Source organism: Lissotriton helveticus, chromosome 1_1 (assembly GCF_964261635.1).
Source record: "Lissotriton helveticus chromosome 1_1, aLisHel1.1, whole genome shotgun sequence".
In the NCBI taxonomy this organism is placed as follows: domain Eukaryota; kingdom Metazoa; phylum Chordata; class Amphibia; order Caudata; family Salamandridae; genus Lissotriton; species Lissotriton helveticus.
The window spans coordinates 1,181,871,976-1,181,889,539 of NC_136057.1; the positions used below are offsets into that span (position 1 = coordinate 1,181,871,976).

The following is a 17,564-nucleotide window of genomic DNA, read 5'->3' on the forward strand; positions in this document are numbered from 1 at the left end:
ACTTCTCTGGCGGTGGTTGACGTGCCGCCCTGCAATCGTGCGGCGAGGCCCATAGTACGGGTGCTGGAGTACAGTTGCTATATAGCTCACAGTGACCTGGCCCGTTCCCCAAGTCAGTGCGGGATTCCTCCGTCTCAACTGACCGAGAGGGTGCAATGACGCGCTCAAATAAAGGAAGCAAAGACGACCCGGCGGCGGCCCCCAAGGACAACACGGTCGTGGCCATGTGGGGTAAAGCGGGAGCGCCTGCTGCTGGTGAAGGCCCATCCCGGGTAGCTGGGGATTCCCCGCCGGTCACTCAGGCATTCATGACCACCTTTATGACTGAGCTGAAAATGGAGATAGGATCCCTGCGGTCTGAGGTGCACAGCTGTGTGACAGAGCTTAGGAAAGAGGTGACGGACCTTGGGGACCGATAGATGGGCTGGAGAGGACAATGGACACGCGCACGGAGGATCAAGAACATCTATGGCAGCGCCTGGCGGCCCTCGAGGAGCAAAACATCGAGCTCCAAGTAAAGCAGGAGGACTTGGAGAATAGAAACGGCGCAACAACCTCCGCATCCGGGGAATTCCGCTTGGAGAAGAAGGGGAAGACATCATGAGCTACATGGTGCAGCTTCTACACGAGGTCTGGGGGGACGAGGCCGCCTCACCCCCGACTCTGGACCGGGCACACCGTGTGGCCGGCCCGGTGGGGAGGCCGGGGCTTCTACCGGACATTTTGACCAGGGTCCATTTCTTCACCGAAAAGGAGGCAATCTGGAAAAATGCGCGTGATAAACCAGACCTGCGATATAAGGGCCACAAGATTCAAATTTTCCAAGATTTGGCACCCAACACTCTGAAGCGGAGGCGTGCATTCCGCCCTGTGACCGAAAAGCTACGCAGCATGGGCATCGCCTATCAGTGGGGCCATCCGTTCGCACTTCTATTCCAGTGGGAGTCCAAACGCAGAGTAGTGCGTTCCTACACGGAAGCAGCGCAGCTCCTCCGCCTGTCGACGACCCCTCCAGCGAGTCCATCCCTGCCCCGTAGACAGAAGCGGACGCCGGCTGGACCGGACTGGACCACAGTGCATACGCACCGTCGTACCTCCCCCACGGAAGGACGTTCACCCTCCCAGGCCAAACAGGACATTATAGCCCACATCCGGTCTCTTGAGGGGGACTGTTAGAAAGGCGATCCCGGGGGAGGCAGAAGATGTCTGACTGACCACCCCTAGGTCCACCTCTCCGCGGAGATGTAGCCGAGCGTGGTCGAGAGCCCTCCTGGGTGAGGGTCCTCTCCTAAGATCGTACAGCCGAGTAACCACAACACTACAAACGGACACCACACAGGAAGATAAGTTCTTAGGCTTTATCAAGAGTAAAGGGATACTTGTTCTCAGCAGTATGTACAGGCAGATAGAAAGATCTGGAAAGTCTCGTAAATCAGGGACAGGGTAGCGGGACAGTCTCAGTACGGGAGTAGGAAGGGATACCCTACGCACAGCTCTCAATCCTCAAGCCGGGGGGTTCCGAGGGATCGAGCCGCGGCAGCGCCAGCAGGCTCTCGAGATGGTTCAGCGAAGATAGGCCGCGGCAGCGCCAGCAGGCTCTCAAGATGGTTCAGCGAAGGTGGGCCGCGGCAGCGCCAGCAGGCTCTCAAGATGGTTCAGCGAAGATGGGCAGCGCCAGCAGGCTCTCAAGATGGTTCAGCGAAGGTGGGTCGCGGCAGCGCCAGCAGGCTCTCAGGATGATTCAGCGAGGATAGGCCGCGGCAGCAGGCTCTTAGGGTACTTCGGGTTTACAGGAAATGAGTTCTTCTGGTGTCGGCCGCGACAGCGTCAGCAGGGCTTCAAGTCCAGGATACAACTGTCGTCCTACTCCGGGGCTGGCCCAGATATAGGACTGGAGTCCTTTGATGTCCGGACCCTCGCGCCTGGGGGCCAGAGGGGCCAGGATGATGGTGTCCAGACACCCAGCAGGGGGGTGGAGCCAGCGCCCAGGGAGGCCGGAGGGCGATCGATACCAGGCGTCCGGGGACGGCTGGAGGGCCATCGAAACTCCCCTCCTCTTGGATCCGTTGAGTGGCCACTAGACCACCTGGGTGGATCTTGGTGCCTCGATGTCGGGGCTTCGCTGGGGCCTTGGTCGGGGCCGAGGCCACGTGTTCGTGACGTGGGGTGTCCAAGATGGCGTCGGGCGCGGCCTCGTGTTCCGGCCGTGGTTCGTGGTGGTGGTCCGGGATGATAGCCGGACCGGCAGTGATGGGGCGTGCAGGATCGGGCAAAAAGGGGCCGCCCGGGGCTCGGCGGAGGGCCGATGTCGTTCGGGGCCCGCCATGCGGGGGGGAATAAGGCCACGCCATGAGGCCGGGTCCAACACGCGTCCCCCCCAGCTGAAGGCAGGGGAGAGTCACCCATCTCCTTGGGAGTTCTCCTCGCCGAGGCGGAAGAATCGGGACAGGCCGTCAGCATTGGCGTGGTCGTTGCCCGGGCGCTGTTCCACAGTGAAGTCCATCCCTTGGAGAGAGATGGACCATCGCAATAGTTTCGGGTTTTCTCCCCGCATCTGCATTAGCCACCGCAGGGGCCGGTGGTCGGTCTGGACCCTGAAGTGGGTGCCGAAGAGGTAGGGCCGGAGCTTCTTTAAGGCCCATACGACGGCGAAGGCTTCCCTCTCGATGGTGCTCCATCGTTGTTCTCTAGCCAGCAGCAGCCGGCTGATGAAGGCCACAGGATGGTCAACCCCCTCGGGGTTAACTTGCGATAGGACCGCCCCAATGCCGTGCTCCGAGGCGTCGGTTTGGACCACAAACTCTCGGCTGTAGTCGGGGGCTTGGAGCACAGGGGCGGTGCACATGGCAGTCTTTAGGGTGTCGAAGGCGACCTGGCACTCGGGGGTCCAGTGCACCTTTGGCGGTAGTCTCTTGGACGTTAGTTCTGTGAGGGGCCCCACAATGCTCCCATAGTCCTTTATGAAGCGCCGATAATATCCCGTGAGCCCCAGGAAGGCTCGGACTGCTGTTTGGGTGACCAGGGGCTCCCAGGCCCGGATGGCGTCAATCTTTGGCTGGAGGGGAGCCACCTGGCCGCTCCCTACTTGGTGTCCCAGATAGGTCACGGACCGTGACCTATCTGGCACTTGCTGGCTTTTATTGTCAGTCCGGCCCGTCGGAGGGCCGTCAGGACCTCCCAGAGGTGGGTCAGGTGCTCATCCCAGTGGAGGCTGTATACTGCAATGTCGTCTAGATAGGCGGCACTGAACTCTTCTAGCCCGGCCAGGACCTTATTTACGAGTCTCTGGAATGTGGCCGGGGCGTTCATGCCGAAGGGCATCACCTTGAAATGGTAGTGGCCATCAGGGGTCGAGAAGGCCGATCGCTCCTGAGCTCCAGGGGTGAGGCCGATCTGCCAGTATCCGGCCGTGAGGTCGAAGGTGCTGAGATATTTGGCGGCCCCCAGGCGATCGATCAGTTCATCCGCCCCGGGGATGGGGTGTGCGTCGGTCCTGGTGACTGCATTCAACCCCCGGTAGTCGACACAGAACCGGAGCTCCGGGGGTGTGCCGAGGGCGGCGGCTTTCGGGACCAGGACAATTGACTGGCCCAGGGACTGTCGGAGGGTTCGACTACTCCTAGGGCCAACATCTTGGCCACCTCGGTCTGGATGCAGGCCCGAACTCGGTCGGGCACGCGGTAGGCTCGGTGTCGCACAGGCGGGCTGTCTCCGGTGTCTACATCGTGGACACATCACCGGGTGACCCCCGGAGTGAGGGAGAACAGATCTGCAAATTGCCTTAGCAGCTTCCGGCAGTCTTGGTGTTGTTCTGGGGTCAGGGTCGAGGAGAGCGTGACCCCTTCGACGGAGCAGTCTTTCTCGGTGGTGCTCAGGAGATCGGGTAGGGGTTCAGAGTCGTCTTCCGCTCCGTCATCGGTCGCTAGCAGCAGACTTAGCTCAGTGCGGGCAAAGTGCGGCTTGAGCCGGTTAGCGTGTAGAACCCGGAAGGGGTTCCGGGGGGACTCCATGTCCACCAGATAGGTGACGGGGCTCCTGCGCTCCACCTCCTTGAAGGGCCCCGTCCATTTGTCCTGGAGGGCACAAGGTTCAACCGGGGACATGACCCAGACCTGCTGGCCCGGCTCGAATTCGATGGATGAGGCGTTCTGGTCATACCAGCGTTTCATCTCCTCCTGACTGGCCTCCAGGTTGGCCTCGGCCAGTTCCCGGAACTTCCGAGTTTGGTTGCGGAGAGTCAGGAGGTACTGGTAGACATCTGGCGGAGCCCCTCGGACAGCCGTCTCCCAGCCTTCTTTGACCAGGCTGAGGGGGCCTCGGACCGGGTGCCCATACAATAGTTCGAAAGGGCTGAACCCCAGGGACTTCTGGGGTACCTCGCGATATGCAAACAGGAGGCAGGGCAGCAGGACATCCCATTTGCGTCGTAGCGGCTCTTCGAGGCCCTTGATCATCCCTTTCAGTGTTCTGTTAAACCGCTCTACAAGTCCATTTCCTTGGGGGTGATACGGGGTGGTGAACTTATATGTGACCCCGCACTGTTGCCACAGGGACCGCATATATTTGGATATAAAGTTGGTGCCCCGATTACTCACGACTTCCCGGGGGAAGCCGACTATGGAGAAGATCCCCATTAGGGCTCGGCCGACTACTGGGGCCGTGATAGTTCGGAGAGGGATGGCTTCCGGATAGCGGGTGGCATGGTCGACAAGGATGAAGCGGTGCCCTTGAGAGGTGCGGGGGTCCAGGGGCCCCACTATGTCGATCCCCACTCGCTCGAAGGGGGTGGTGACCACGGGAAAAGGCTGGAGCGGAGCCTTGACTTTTCCCCCGCCCTTCCCGCTGGCTTGACATGTCGGACAGGATCGGCAGTGATTACTCACATCGTTGCGCATTTTCGGCCAGTAGAAATGGGTCACCAGGCGGCTGTAAGTTTTGTCCTGCCCCAGGTGCCCGGCGAGGGGCACGTCGTGTGCCAAGTTCAAGAGGAAGTCTCTGAATCGGAGGGGGACGACCAGCACCCGGCTGGCCCCTAGTTCGGCAATCTTCTGCTCGCTGTAGAGAAGGTCGTGGTCCCAATAGACCCAGTGGGACCCAGAGGGGTCCCCCGAGGCTTGAGTGGCGGCTTGAGTGGCGGCTTGTTGTCGGATTCCCTCAAGGGAGGGACAGGTTTTCTGTTCTTGACGGAACTGTTCGCGGGTGGGGCCACCTTCTTGACGCCATTGAGCTAGTTCGGGAAGGTGGCTGAGCTCGGTGAGGTCTTCATGGATGGGCCCCGGGGGGGTCGAGTTCCGGTTCGGCGTCCTCAGGGACGACGGCCGGTGGTGGTGCGGGCCACTCTGGTTCTCCCGGTATGGCATCTTCGATCGGGGCGGAGGCCCGGGTGGCCATGGATCGAGTGGTCGCACAGGTCCACTCGGGAAGGCCTAACATCCCCAGATGCTCTCTCCGCTCGACTTGGGCCCAGGCGGAACTTTCTAGATCGTTCCCGAGGAGGCAGTCCACGGGGGCATCATCTCGGACGGTTACTTTCCGCGTACCCGACAGCCCCCCCCCATTCGAAAGGGATACGGGCCATTTGGCACAAAGTCTCGGAGTTATCCGCTGACCGGACCGGGCACAGGACGTTGGGGAGGATCTGCTCTGGTGTCACTAAGTGGCATCGGACCGCCGTCACGCTGGCCCCAGTGTCACGGAGGGCTTCGGCCCGGCGTCCATTGATGGCGACCCATTGGCGGTACTTCTGGGTATTGCTTGGGATCGGGTCTCGGGGGATCATGTTTCGATCACCCAGGCATGCCAACATCATAGCGGCGGGCTCCCACTCGGCCTGCTCGGGGTAGATGTCTTCTTCTTCGCCGCCTTCTGTTCCCAGGGCGGCGGCCGCGATCTGGCGGTTCGGCGGGCCGGTGGTGCCGGGTCGCTGGTTCATCGGACATAGGGGGTCGTTAGCATAATGACCCTGTCGCTGGCATCTGTGGCACGTAACATTCGGGCTGGGCCCGGGTCGGGCTAGGGGAACCCCCCTTCTGCCCAGGGATGGCGAAGTGGAGGTAGGGGAAGACCCCGTGGGGGCGTCCCGTCCCCTGCTCAGGCCTCCTCCGCCGCCTCGTGGTCGGTGGTTCCCCGGAGATCCCCGGCCGTAGTCTCCCCTCGGGCTCCGGGGTACTCGGGTGCTCTCCCATCTATCAGCCTCGACAGCGAGTTTTCGTGGCTCTGTCAATTTGCTGTCGAGGAGATGCTGCCGGAGTTCGATGAAGCAGTTGTTGGAAAGGTGTTCCCATATAATGAGGTCGACCAACTGCTGATAGGTGGTGACCTGGCTGCCTTTGATCCACCCCTCGAAGGCTCTGCTGTAAAAGTTCACGTACTCCACCCAAGTGGAACCGGGGATTTTTTTACAGTCTCGGAATCGCTGCCGGTACATTTCGGGGGTGAGTCCGTAGCGAGTGAGGAGAGCGGTTTTCATATGCTCATACGAGGTCATCTCGGTGTCGGGAAGCTCTAGAAGGGCGTCTCTCCCCTCGTTGACTAACTTCCCCCACAGGCCGGCGCCCCAGTCCTTGAGGGGTACTCGATGGACGGTCATGGCGACTTTATACGCTTTGAACCACTGTTGGATGTCGTCGTTCTTAAAGTACTCTTTGACGACATCCTTGGGTATGTGCACCTTCGTGTCCACAGGCGGGGGCGAAGTCTTGCCCCCGGATGTGTTGGCATCGTTCGCTTTGGCCTTGAGTTCTATTTCTTTTAAGCCACGCTCGTGCTCGAGCATGAGTTTTTTTTCCTTGAGGTCTCTTTGCCTTCGTCTCTCCTCCAGGTCTCCTTCTAGCCGTAATTGCTCGAGGGCTAGTTTTTTCGTTGTCAGCTGGAGTTCTCCGTCTAGCCGGAGTCGGGCGAGCTCCAATTCGTGGAGTCGGTTTCTTTCTCGTTCTCGGGTGTCCTCGTGGGGAAGGCCCATGTCTGGATTCGTGGGCCTCTCCCCCGCTGGGGTCGTGTTGGTCTCTGGGCTTCCGTTCGGGCCCGGGTTATCTTCATTTTGGGGTGGCGTGTCACCGGCGTCCACCCAGGCTTGTAGGGCCGATTTAAAGTCCTCCTTGGTGCTTAGGCCAGTGGTAGCGATGCCCAGGTCTTTGCAGAATTGTTTCAATTCCTTGTGGCTGTACTCTTCCATTTTCTCCTTTTGGAATTCCGTAGTTGGTCTTGTTTCCTGTGTTGTCATGGTCGTAGTATGTTTTTCTTGGTAGTGGGTGAATCACTCTCTGTACGATCTGCATCGGCTCGGATCTCGTCGCTTGCCACCAATGTTAGAAAGGCGATCCCGGGGGAGGCAGAAGATGTCTGACTGACCACCCCTAGGTCCACCTCTCCGCGGAGATGTAGCCGAGCGTGGTCGAGAGCCCTCCTGGGTGAGGGTCCTCTCCTAAGATCGTACAGCCGAGTAACCACAACACTACAAACGGACACCACACAGGAAGATAAGTTCTTAGGCTTTATCAAGAGTAAAGGGATACTTGTTCTCAGCAGTATGTACAGGCAGATAGAAAGATCTGGAAAGTCTCGTAAATCAGGGACAGGGTAGCGGGACAGTCTCAGTACGAGAGTAGGAAGGGATACCCTACGCACAGCTCTCAATCCTCAAGCCGGGGGGTTCCGAGGGATCGAGCCGCGGCAGCGCCAGCAGGCTCTTGAGATGGTTCAGCGAAGATAGGCCGCGGCAGCGCCAGCAGGCTCTCAAGATGGTTCAGCGAAGATGGGCAGCGCCAGCAGGCTCTCAAGATGGTTCAGCGAAGGTGGGTCGCGGCAGCGCCAGCAGGCTCTCAGGATGATTCAGCGAGGATAGGCCGCGGCAGCGCCAGCAGGCTCTTAGGGTACTTCGGGTTTACAGGAAATGAGTTCTTCTGGTGTCGTCCGCGACAGCGTCAGCAGGGCTTCCAGTCCAGGATACAACTGTCGTCCTACTCCGGGGCTGGCCCAGATATAGGACTGGAGTCCTTTGATGTCCGGACCCTCGCGCCTGGGGGCCAGAGGGGCCGGGATGATGGTGTCCAGACACCCAGCAGGGGGTGGAGCCAGCGCCAGGGAGGCCGGAGGGCGATCGATACCAGGCGTCCGGGGACGGCTGGAGGGCCATCGAAACTCCCCTCCTCTTGGATCGGTTGAGTGGCCACTCGACCACCTGGGTGGATCTTGGTGCCTCGATGTCGGGGCTTCGCTGGGGCCTTGGTCGGGGCCGAGGCCACGTGTTTGTGACGTGGGGTGTCCAAGATGGCGTCGGGCGCGGCCTCGTGTTCCGGCCGTGGTTCGTGGTGGTGGTCCGGGATGATAGCCGGACCGGCAGTGATGGGGCGTGCAGGATCGGGCAAAAAGGGGCGGCCCGGGGCTTGGCGGAGGGCCGATGTCGTTCGGGGCCCGCCATGCGGGGGGGAATAAGGCCACGCCATGAGGCCGGGTCCAACAGGGACAAAGCTGAGTATTTATTTATTTATTTATTTATTTATTAAAAGTTTTATATAGCGCTAGCTGGACCTAAGGGTTTCAGAGCGCTTTACAGCAGGTACAGCAATGTGCCTTAGCGGCGAAGGAGGACTCCACATCTTGACATCTTGAGGGCATTGTACAAAACATAGTCATACAGAATCTTGGTGACTCACGGGGTGAAGGGTACTTTGATCATCAAAATTCAGTTCTGGAGAACTCAAGGAAGAGGGCTTTGAGTAAAGTCTTGAATTTCGGGAAATGGGAGGTCATTCTGATGTGGGGAGGGATGTTGTTCCAGATCCGGGGAGCATTGCCCGCAAAGGATTTATTTATAGTTTTGCGTTTCCGCGATTTCAAGGGAATGAGAAGAGCTTCTGAGGTTTCTGGACTGGCCAGCCCTTTTGAGTTTCGCGGCCAGGTATTCTGGTTTGCCTGTGTGAAGGGCTTTGTGCGTGAGACACGCTGTTCGGAAGTTGGCTCGCTGTTCAATGGGGAGCCATTTCAAATCCTTGAGCTCAGGAGAAATGTGATCGAATTTCTTGGTTCCTGTGACCATTCTAGCCGCGGCATTAAGGGTGGTTTTCAATGGGTCTAAGTGTGATTTAGCTGATCCGGTCAGGGCAGCGATTCCGTAATCAATTCTGGAAAGCACCAGCGCTTGAGTGGCCTGTTGAAGGTCCTTTGGGGGCAGGAAGGGTTTAATTTTGTAGAGAAGTTTCAGGTTGAGGAAGGCGCTTTTGGCGGAGCTCGCGATGTGTTTTTTCATGTCTAGTTTGGGGTCAAGGGTGATACCTAGGGACTTGACCGAATCTTTCGGTTTGAGGGTGCCATTGAGGGCGTCGATGGCTTTGAGCCATTCTTCAATTTGGGGGTTTTCGTTTCTATTGGAGATGATTAGAACTTCAGTTTTTTCTTGATTCAGCTTCAAGTGGTTCTGTGTGAGCCAATGTTGAACATCTTTGAGCGTGTCATTAAGTTTGAGAATGTCGTCCATAGAGGTGGTTTCCAGATAGAGCTGCATGTCATCGGCGTAGAGGTGGAAGGGGATGTTTGAATTCCCAAGTATTGTGGTGAGGGGTTCCATGTAGATATTGAAGAGTTGGGGGAGAGTACTGATCCTTGTGGGACTCCTCTACAGACTGGTAGGGGGGTCAGATTCAAAGTTTTTGATTTTTACTCTTTGCGAGCGATTGTGTAGAAAGGAGGAAAACCAGTTAAGTACCGTCATTTCCAGACCTGCTCTGTCTTGGAGGACTTTTAGGAGCAATGTGTGGTCAACAGTATCAAACGCGGCCGATAGGTCAAGGAGAATGAGAAGGCAGCATTGGTCTGAGTCAAGTGATTTGTGTAGATCATCTATGACGTTTAGGATGGCAGTTTCCGTGCTCTTGAACTGTGGGTCGCTTGCTTCTCTATTCCTAGTTTGGGGGTCTCACACTTGAACCCGCTTGACTGTGGGTGGCGATGCGCTGAGGCTTCTCACTCACTACCCTGACTCCAAATATATGGGTTGAGGGAGCGGCGGGAGCCCCTCAGCTATTTGTCTTTTGAGACCGTCACGCCCTCTTTGGTCTGCCCCTTAGGGAGTGACATCCCGGAGAGCGTCCAAACCTGTGGGTGCAGGATGCCCTGTAACGGGGTCAGAGACTTTCGGCCCTGTTGGCCGCGACTGTTACGTCTAGATGGGTGGCTCCTTAGGCCGCTCGTTATCTCTCGATTTCTTTCTTCTCTCCCTTGCTTCTCTTTCTTCCACTTTTCTTTTCTACTCGCGGGGACTCGGGAGGGGGGGGGGGAGGGGGGGGGGGGGGGGGGGGGGGAAGAGGCCTCGTTTCTCCCAGGCACTGCTTTTGGCGCAGCGGGATCAGGGAGGGTTGGCATGTCCTAACCTGGTGGAGTACTACTGGGCTGCCCATCTTCGCTTCATAATAGAATGGGGTACTACGGAGAGTGAGAAGGGGTGGCTGCATATGGACAGAGCCGTGACTGGCCGCACCATCTGGGACTTGGCATGGAAACACAAGGCGGGGCGATCCCCGAGCACCTACTTAGCGGTGCCCACGAAAACGTTGTTGGAGATATGGGACAGGATAGCGGTACGCAGGGGCCTTACGACCTTTCCCTCGCCACACACTCCAATTGAAGGGAACCCGTGGTTCCCACCGGCTCACCACACCAGAGCCTTCTATAGGTGGCCTCAGGGCAATTGTAGGGTGCTTACAGACCTCTTTGATGGGGGCACCCTTAAGACCTTTGCTCACTGCAGGGAGGACTTCCGACTACCACCTGAGGCCGAGATGCAATATGCCCAGCTGAGGCACTGGGTAATGGCGGATGAGACACCAGGCGGCTACACGCGCTTTCACCCAGTTTGAGCGGCTAGCTCGTTACTTCACAGAATTGAAGGTTCTGATCTCAAAAATGTAACAGATTCTGCAACACCCTCAGACACCACCTTCACATACGTATCAACACCGTTGGCAATCTACTTCGGGTACGGACATCACCCCGGCACAATGGCTCCGACTGTGGCGCAACATACCTAAAGTTTATCATAGCATACCGCAACAAGAGAACGCGTATAGAAGGATGACCCAGTGGTACTATACGCGGCAACGACTACACAAAATGTTCCCGGCCTCTTCTCCCGAGTGCTGGAGGTGCCGGTCTGCGACTGGGGATTTTTTGCACATATGGTGGACTTGCCCCTCGATAACCCTCTTCTGGAAGGAGGTCTTAGTCACATCAGGGGGGTCCTGGGGTTTCCTCTGCCTGAAGCCACTAGCACGATATTACTGGGTGTCAAACCAGCGGGCCTTGTAGCGCTAACCCGGAGCGACTGGACATTAGCGCTTCAAATGCTGGGGGCAGCCAGGCAGCTCATTGCCCTGTATTGGAAAAAGACGGAAGCGCCGCCCGTCGCTGCGTGGTTCGTGCGACTCTGGCATGTCATAACAATGGAGCTCCTTTCAGCTCGACTGCAGGCTCGCGACACACGCTTTAAGGCGGTGTGGCAACCCCTGGTGAAATATTTATGCACAGTAGAACACGTGCGACACATGCCTCCTAAGCTACGGGCGCTGCGTTTGGTAGAGGATGCAGTGATCCCCCCCACATCGAACAGGCTACTGCCATAGCAGCCCCAGGGACCGAGGCGTAGAGTACGGCAGGCGCTGTTGCTATCCCCATGGTCTATGATGCTCTCACCCCCCGCCTCCTCAGCTATCCCCCGGGCCCTCTCTCTTCTCTTTCCTAATCCTTGTCTTTCACTCTTTTCTACTGTCTTCTTTACACTGGTGTCTCTCTTTCAGGCACTCTGTTACAGTTCGGACCCGTCTGGTCCTGTAGTTCCACCAGTTCTGGTTCTCTGGTTACATTTGGTCCTAGGGGCCGGGCTACCCATGGCAGTGACTGTCCAGTGTACACTGAGTGCTGTAAGACGCGGCCGGCCCTATCGGGTTGTAGGCATAACGCTGTGTATAAAGTTATTACATGTGTGCACCACCATTATTTTCTAATGCATTTTAATGACGCGACCGGCCCTTTCAGGGTTGTAGGCTTATCGCTGTGTACACGTCCCTCTTATGCGTACTCCCTGCTTCGGGGGTGAAATAAAAAGACTTTAAATTAAAAGAAGCTAGTGGTGGAACATCTATTTATGATGAAAAGGAAACATTACAACAGAACAATACAAAAAGTATGGAAAGAGACTCAGAATAGTGGGCAAAGTCTCCAAAGATGCAGCAAAAGTGAAGTGTAGCAAAAACAGGTTAACCAGCTATCTGCTGGGATTCAGCATTTAAGAAAGGAAACAAAAAGCATTACACAGCAACAGACAGACCAGAAAGACACAATGGCACATCGAGCGTCAATGGTTTCTTTAGTGTGCCAGCGTTATTTATTCTCTGTCTTACATCAAAAATGGGAGAAAAAGCTACCAGATGATGTATTTCGGTTTTTAATCTTACTCTCCCTTACATTGGGTAGCAGGGGATTATCAATGTCTAGCTCCACAGGCGAGGCAATGGAAATGTCAGAGCAGCAACACTAACAGCTAAAGGCAAAACATTTGCCAGAATAAAATGCCAGTCTTCTGCAGCTGAAAACAAAATATGATTTATAAGAGAAAAGGAATCAGCATTAGAAGGGTAAAATTGATGCGATGGTCACATTCTAGAGATAGTATCTTGCCCATGGGTTCATCAACTTCTAAACACTGTTGTTGCTGCTACAACAGCCTCTAAATGATGCAATGGCACAACACCAACACTTCCCTCCCTTGAAAAAGACTGTTTGGAAGTTCCTTCAGTGGAATCAAGAAGAATGTGAGGAGGAACATCATAGTCAGCCCATCAGTTGCAGTACTGACATGGCCCTACCAGGACACTAATTGGAAGAAAGGTAGTAGGGTCTACCACATGATCTACAGGCTTGAACGGGAGTTCACACGGTCTATTCAGAGGGAGTAAAAGCAGCCACACATACTAGAACACAGCATTGGGCTACAGAGACAACAGTAACATAGGCTAATGACTGGGTGAGGCCAAAAGCATCACTTCCACAGTTTAACCATAACGCCAACTCCCCCACTCCATGACCTCTGATGAGGACCTGAAGTAAGGCGGTAACATCCACCAAACAGAGATGATAACAGAAACATGCAGGTATTCGTGCCACCGTACATGTACCCATCTCATTAGCGTTGCTTGGAGAGACCAAAATTATGGATGTAGCCGGATGAATGCCTCAATGCCCGACCACCCCCAAGCACCTTACGCAGAGGATACACTGGGGACACGGTGGTGGAATTAGGGTACATAGAACCTGTTCATAGAAACATGAGACTTTGCCATTTTGTAACCCTGACCTACACTGGCGTACATTAGTCTCTTAGCCTACTCACACTGGCAATTCGGTTAGGGATGGAGAGGTGCGCTGGAATAATGGACGCTAGTCTGAGTTTATTCAACTGCGGAAGAAAGGTCAGTAAAAGTTCCTAGCTGAAGAAACCCTGCCAGACAATGTTCAACTAAAAAACGTCAGACCCATCACAGTGATAGCTTTCAATGAGAAAACATTAGACAATGTCATGGACATTAAGGTGAAGGAACAGAACAAAAAAACCTAGCCAAAAACCAAGCAACTTTTAGGGTCAGCTGTAGCACAGAAACAGCCTCACTAACTGTCCTTGATGATTCTCGGAAGGTCATTGGCAAAGTAGAGTCCTGTATCTGGACCTTAATGCAGCCGTTGATATGGTTTGACCATTTTACTCTCAAATACCCACAAATCAGGATGGAGATCAACAGGATGGTCTTAGAATGCTTGAAAGCCTACTAAGACAGGTCTAATATAGTTACGGTTGGGAAAGATTTCTCATCTTCCACTTTAATCACCAGAGTTCTACAACGGGCCATTCATAGCCCCACACTTTTCAAACATTCATGAAACCCCTAAATACATAACTAAGAGCTATAGGTTTGAATGTCTATCTGCATGCTGTTAGCAGTCCTATCTAACAATAAGCTCAAAACATGATACACTAAGAATTCGCCTTGAGCCAACAATCTAAGAATTCGCCTTGAGCCAACAACCATGGCCCTCCAACAACTTCTTTAAACAAATCTAACAAAGCAGTTTTTGCTTCTCACTCTTAATAGCAAATGCTTTGTGCTGATCATTTAGTCTAAGACTCAAAGTCTCTTGCTACAAGGTTAGACATAGAAAATCAAGCAAAATCCCTAGGTTTTACTAGAAATGGCAAACTCTCCACACAGAATCAAGTTTGATACATAGCCAAGAATGCTCAAAGACAAGGACATACATACCCATCCCAATCTCAAGTACTTGATCCTGCTGCAAGACAATAATATTTTAACACTGTCCTTTATTCTCTCCCAGCTGGACTACAAAATGCTCTGCCCACAGGCATCCCCAAATCAAGTCAACCACATTCTCTCTTGAAAGCAGGAGCAACACTTTTTTTAATATAAAAACTGATCACATAGCCTCAGTTCCAAGGGATCTTGATTGGCGACAAGTGGACAGAAGAAGCATTCCCACAACCTCAAGAATCACACGCCGCCATATCTATCAAAGTGACTAAAATACTAGCAAAGAACACAAACTCAATGAATGAAGATTTGTTCACAGAAGAAATCCCGCTATTCAAAAAATTCTCATACATCCTTTTCAAAAGTGCCACCAAAATTCTTAAGACATATTATAATACTCTGAAATACTCCTCTTACAGTGCCTTCGAAAAGGGAAGAAAGTGCTTACTAGATAGTACATTCAATGTTAAGCGAAATATCCTCTGGGCTTAAATAAATGCACTGAATCTGAACAGTATATCTAGCAACATTTGCGAATAATGACCTATTTTGCAAATAAACAAGAAAAGCATAAGATGTCAATCCATTTCATATCAGGCCCCACCTAGATATCTTCCAGCTATATCAGGTGCCAGGATGTTCACTGTGTATTTTATCTATCTGCGTGTATGTATACTTCCATTATTGTCGCTATGTTGATCCCTGAAGGCCACATGGATGTTTTATGATTATGTGTATGTGTGCCTTCTTTGTCAAGCACTCTGTCGTTCCCATTGACATGGCCCATTTTACATTAATCAACTAATAAAAATAAACAAGTAGCTACAGCTTTACTGCTACTCAACCAAAGGCTGAATGACAGGCTACCAGCAACGGGGGAATGGGAGTCCAGCATTGCAGTTACTTATGTCCAGCAGATCCAGTTTAGAAACATGGCAATTTAGTCAGCTGAAATCTACCCAGAAGCACACCATATAAGGACCACACTGAGGAAAGCCCAAAAGACAGACTTTACGCCAGAAGTATTAGCCTTAAAGAGCCCAAAAAACAACCAGAGACCTGCGACTTTTCCCACGGTGAGTCTAAGATGATGGATGTATTAAAAAAATTGTTGAGCTTCTTCCAGTGCACAGAAATTAAAATTGCAGCGCTCAAGAGAGTTATGGATGAAAGCAAAAGCAGAGCAGGAAAAGAGGAACATGGAGGGGCAAGTTGCAGTGCTGGGAGCAAGGAAGGCCGACATTAAAATAAAAAAAGGCTGTGGTTAGAGTTTTAAGGAAAGGTTGGGATGCCACCACACTTAGTGGAATGAGCAATTGAGATTAGTGAAGGCAGCTGGCAAAGCAGCAGGTGTGGCCAAGAAGGGACTTAGAGGGCTTAAGAGGTTAGCCAAAATGACTCTTGGAAGAGAGAGATGCGGGGACCTTATTGAATAGCTTTACTTAGCTTATCTGAGAATTAGCTAGTCCATGATCTGGGAATTGGAAGTTAAGGAATTCTAACAAAGCAGCTACTTAATTAAGCAGTTAAATAGGTGGGTTAACAGTGACTACATTGTCTGCACTGGCCATACTACCCGAGCCAGCAAAATGTACTACAACTAGAAAAATAGAAACAATCTAAGTCAAGCAAAGTTCCAAGTAACTTACTTCAATCTGCTTCAATGCTACTGTAAAACCATCCTGGAAGACCATAGGAGGTGGTAGCCCATATACATTACTTGGCTGGGCATTTTAATGTAGTCAAAATGAAACTTTTACCCCAAAATACTCAATTTGTTCCAGTCTCTCCCTACCCCATCCCTACTACAGACACAAAAATACTTCAGAACAAACTACACACATTCATTTGGGGTGGGGGAAAGCCTTACATTTCTAACACACTCCTAATGTTTTCAAAGGAGTGGGCAGACCGTCTCTATCCCAGCCTAATTAAGTACAACTGGGAGGCACACCCACACTATAGAAAGATGTAAATAGTTATAAAGATCTATAGTATACTAAGCTACAAAAGTCATTAAAGTGCAAAACCAAATAAATACAATAAATGCACAGTCACTAAAAGATGAACACGCTCAGAACAATAGACTGAATTTGACGGGCATGTAATCAATCATGGCACCTAACATTTGATTGGCTTTCTACAAGTATTCTGAATTAAATCTATTCCTTCTAAACAAATCAAATTAAAATAGTTGCATTTGCAAACAAGCATTTGCAATGCAATAGGTCTCGCATTTGCGAAAGTTTGAGCTATTGGCATAGTAAATGACAATGCCTTTTATTTATGCGTTTGAAAACCTGCAAGCTGTGCGTAAACAAGCACTTTGTACTTATAGTCCATGCTTATGAGAAGCAAGGCTGGCAGTCTTTTACTGCCGGCCTTGCTTCTCGTAAGCAAGGACTATACGTTCAAAGTGCGTATTTATGCACCGATTGCAGGTTTTATAAACAAATTAATAAAAAGCATTGTAATTTACAATGCCAATAGCCCCAACTCTCGCCAATGCGAGACCTATTGCATTCCAAATGCTGGTTTTGTTTGTTATGCTGGGCTTCAAAACACTAACACTAAGGGGCACCAGAGATCTGAGCTACAGCAGGGAAATACACCAGTAACCGGTTGCTGCAGAAGTGAACTCATAACTTATACGAGGGAAAGGCGCTCAGAAAAAAACAGCGCAAGGGAGTAACGACGGGTTCAGTGGTAACCGGGACAATGGGACCACAAAACACAAGAACTTCTAAAAATCTTCCCCTTTTGTGGCACGCGTGCTGCAGAAGGGCAATAAGAGCACAAATGCAGGTTTTTGTACGAGAAATGTTGCAGATGTTTGAGTGGGTGTCTGCATGCTCGAAAGGTCCGAGGCTGGTTCATCTGCACATCCCGTTGCTTTTGTCATCGCCTTTTAGGTACTGTGGTGGTCAGAGGGACCATAAAATTGCGGGTGCTAAGAGTCATAGCTGATGCATGTGAGCGTGAATAAAACTCGCCAGCACGCGGTTTCCTGGTCTGTGTTAGGGTTTTAATGAAGACAGGAGTTGCCCACCATCGCCTTCGCTGCCAGTCACAGCACTCCATTAACGCATGCCTGGGGACCCTCTCTGTTCCTCGCCGTTCCACCGCACTATGTAAATGGGGGGATTTCAAGGAAACGCCGAAATGATGAGGCAACTGACATGTGTTTGCCCGCGATCCCCCACCCTCTCCCTCTCCTCCTCAAGCATGAAGCATAGCCGCCAGGGCAGAGAG

At 52.9% G+C, this 17,564-nt stretch overlaps 1 protein-coding gene across 3 annotated transcripts in view; it reads right to left on the reverse strand.

Moving 5' to 3' along the window:
- PTPN12 (protein tyrosine phosphatase non-receptor type 12) overlaps positions 1-17,564 on the reverse strand; it is a 445,738-nt gene that overhangs the window by 417,602 nt on the left and 10,572 nt on the right. The window lies entirely within an intron of this gene.